The following is a 3,772-nucleotide window of genomic DNA, read 5'->3' as shown; positions in this document are numbered from 1 at the left end:
AATCTTTCTAACAAAGATTTTATTTGACAAAAAAAATCAAATGTGTATCTAACACCATCCATTCATTTGTTCAGCAAAATTGCCTTTAGGGTGTATTATGTACCAGGCCCTATGCTAGTCTCTGGTACATAAGAGGGAAAATGGTTCTCACCCTTGAGGAGATGATAGACTGGTATTGGAGAGAAACAATGTAGAAGTAACCAAACCAAATTTATGATTTTTACAGGTTCTGTTCTTCTGAGGAAGTCACCTTCCGAGGAGATGTCAGCTAGGCTGAGATCTGAAAGATGAGAAAGTTTTAATCATATAAGTGACAAGAGGAGGGGAATTCCAGACAGAGAGCCTCTTGAAAACCCAGCTGGGGGATGTCGACCTTCTGAGGAAGTGGAAAGGAAGAGTTCTCGTGAGTCATTGTGGACTCGGTGGAAACAGCAGGAGGTGAAGTCAGAAGGAGGGTAGTGGGGAGGTTGGGAGGGGGTGGGTGGGCAGGACGGAAGAGGGAAGGTCAGTGTCCTAGCTGGGTGGTGTGGTGGTCGGCTGGGGGATGCCGCCTCCTGGATGGGCGCGGAGGCCGGAGGGACAGAGAGATGAAGCAGCAGCAGGAAGTACGTTTTCTCTAGATCCTGGCTCGTCCTCAGCAGACCCCCCCCTTCACCCAGTTTCACTCCCTTAAGAAGGATTTTGCACTCAAGGGCTGCCAGAATAGATCAGGGACCATCGCCACCTCCTTGTTGTAATTTTCATGGGGGGGGGGGGCGGGTCACAGTGTGATTAATTAAAATTCTTAAGGGGAATTTTGGTCTTTTTTTCAGCATTATATCTCTGGGCTCTAGCAGAGTATGTGGCTCACAAGTCTAACTCAACACATATTTGTTGGATGAGTGAAGGAGATGAGTAAGTACTATATACTCTGCTAGGAAAGAGAAAAAAAAAGTCCCAATTTCCAGAGAAATTAGAGGAAATGAAACAAAGTAGAGAGCAAGAAGCTCTTTGAATATGTGGTTCAAACTTGGTTGAGACAAAGGTTCTAGAGATGTTAGGTGGGAAAGTCAGGCCAAAATATAAATGTCTTAATAGCGAAACAGCCTTTGACGCTGCAGCAGAGGGGGGATGTTAGCCTAGAAGGCAGGACCTTGTTGGAAGTACTGAAGTGCCCCTCTCCGTCCTGCACAGTTATATCTACTCCTGACACGTCCGGGCCAGGGGAGCTACGGGGTGCAGGCGGGGTCCACTGCTTAGGACTTTGGGAGGCGCGAAGGAGAAGCAGCCCTGACAGCAAAGCGGTGGTGCAGCTGCTCCTCAGAGCTCTGGAACATTCCGCTCCGCCCCTCGGTGCGTCTCTGATTCAGGCTCTGGCTGCCTCTCAGCCTGGGGACCTGTCTCCGCTCCGATTAAGAGCAAGAGTCTTGCAAGAGGGAAGAGATATGGGAACATACGTATATGTATAACTGGTTCACTTTGTTACACAGCAGAAACCAACACACCATTGTAAAGCAATTATACTCCAATGAAGATGTTAAAAAAAAAACAACAAAAAACAAGAGTCTTAAGGGTCAGGAGTACATTTCACTCCAACTTTTTATCTGCCCGTTAGAGGAAACAAGCAAGCCTCCATTGCTGAGGATGTGTGGGGCTTCTGTGTGCCCTGTTTGCACTCGTTGGGCCGGTTCGTTCACATGACTTGTGTGACTGATTTATTTTCCACTGCGTTAACCAGTAGCCTAAATTCGGCAGCGGGGCTTGTCCTTCTGGTGTGACGTAAAAAGAGACTCTTCGTGGATTCAGGATCAATAGTCAGTTGTGAAAAGACAGATCACTTAGATTGAAATAAGTGTTTTTTAAGCCTGTGTGGGAAGAAAATGTGTAACGGCATCCTCCTCTTCTGAAAAACATGAGGAACCCCAACCTGTTAGCAACCTCCTGTACGCTGGAAGAGAGACATGTGCCGAAGTGTACAAAAAAGGCTCAAACCTGGAAACCACCCGATGTGCTTCAGTAGTAGAGTGGATAAATAAACAAGGGTAAGTTCACATAGAAGAGAATAATACAGCACAGACAGCAAGGCACTGAGCGGCATGTGACACCAGTGGCAATATAATGTTAAAGTAGAAAGTTAAAAAGAGGTAAAATGTTTACATTTCCACTTTAGGGATGAATAGACCATGAAGCCACATAAAAACAAAAGTAAGGGATTCCAGATGGTGATTATGTTAGGCTGCTCAGGGGCAGTGATAGGATGGAGACGGAGGAGCCGCAGTTTTGGATGTAGATTACTGTCCTCCTTTGAGCTCGATTTGCACGGTAGAGATTTGCAGGTGCTGATTACATTGCTAGGAAGAAGGGAAGAAGAAAAAAGAAGGAGAGAGGGAAAAGGGGCCTTGCATACATCAATATGATAAACCCGATTTAAGCCCTCAAGTAAAGAGACATAGGGAGAGAACACACAACAGTTGATCAAAAAGCCTTTTCTCGCAACACTAGGCAAAGGTCTCTTTCTAAGTGTATCTGGTTATCTGGGTTGTGTTGGGGACCAGACCCAGAAAGGTAATGTGTTTTTCCTGACCCACTTGTCTGTATTTCTGTGCATCTTACCGGAGTTAAAGGCATCCCTCTTTGGAAAATCTTAACAAAACAAAACAAAACAACTTTACACTTTTCTGTCTCTCCATCTCCCTCTCCCTCCTGTCTACTCTGTGTCCTACGTGTTCTACCTTCTAGATGTCTGCCAAAGTCATTCATCCTTCTCCACCTTCTAGGTCAGGAGGCGACCTCTCTGCCAGCTGCCCGTTTCTGAGGCTAGGCTTGCATTCTAAAGAGGGGCCATCATCTTCTCTCTAAGGTGAAACTCTGCAGCACGCCCTGCTCAAACCCTTTCATCAAAGTGCAGGATAAAGCCAGACGCCTTAGGATGGTAGGTAAGACCTTTTATAATCGGACCAGCTTCACGCCTGCTGCCCGCCCGCACGGACGGTAAGTTGCTATTTTACCCTGACTGCCCTGATTGCTCTTGTTCTGATGTTTGCTCTCCCTCTTTCCTCCAGTTAGCATGCGCTTCCCTCTGTCTCCCTGACCAGGTTCTGCTCTCCCTCAGGTAGTGACTTCTCCCTTTTAGGAAGGGCTTGCTTCCTGACGTTCCCCAGTACTGCCTTCTCGGCCTCTCTCTGCTCCCTGAACCCTCCAGAGCACATGGACTGAGGGCGGTGCTGCCGTGAGCCCAGCATCCCCAGCCGGGGGTCTGACAGCCGTAGGTTCTCAATCAGTGTGTGTGCAACAAGTGGACGGGTTAAAAACAATTACCATGTGCTTAACCTGCTTCGAGAATAAAAGTGGCCCTCTTCTTATTCCTTCTTCAGTTGAATATTTCTCTCAGTAGAGAAGAATTCTAGTAATACCTCTCCTTCTCTCAAAATAAAATTTAGTTAAGTGTTGTGACCAAAAGCTCAGAAGCTTCAAATATTTTTGAAGGTAGAAGTAGACCAGATGTATTGAATCTTCAGCCACATTTTGTGTAAAATGTAGACTATATTTTTTAGCATACAGAAATGGTCTCTATTGTTTCAAACATCTCTATTCATGTTAAGCTTCAGAGGTGGTTTTAAGTAATAGTGGCCTTCTTATATAAAATCAAAATACAATATGTCATACGTATACAATCTAATTCTAGAGGGTCCAATGAAGTGGAAATATGTACTCATGAGAGTTACATTAAACAAATCCACATGTGAAAAATACTGTGCTAAAATTAAAATGCTATCAAGCTACAGTAGGAAAT

General features: G+C 45.4%; 1 long non-coding RNA gene across 1 annotated transcript; it reads left to right on the top strand.

Annotated features, from left to right (window-relative positions):
- Positions 1–269: 269 nt before the first annotated feature.
- LOC137755933 (uncharacterized) lies at positions 270–3,326 on the top strand. The gene is made up of 3 exons (XR_011072131.1): positions 270–438; positions 813–894; positions 2,757–3,326. It is a non-coding gene; the product is annotated as an uncharacterized lncRNA (long non-coding RNA).
- Positions 3,327–3,772: the final 446 nt, after the last annotated feature.

Source organism: Eschrichtius robustus, chromosome 21, assembly GCF_028021215.1.
Source record: "Eschrichtius robustus isolate mEscRob2 chromosome 21, mEscRob2.pri, whole genome shotgun sequence".
Classification (NCBI taxonomy): domain Eukaryota; kingdom Metazoa; phylum Chordata; class Mammalia; order Artiodactyla; family Eschrichtiidae; genus Eschrichtius; species Eschrichtius robustus.
The sequence above is the reverse complement of the archived record's forward strand: the minus strand, read 5'-3'. Positions and strand labels throughout refer to the sequence as shown.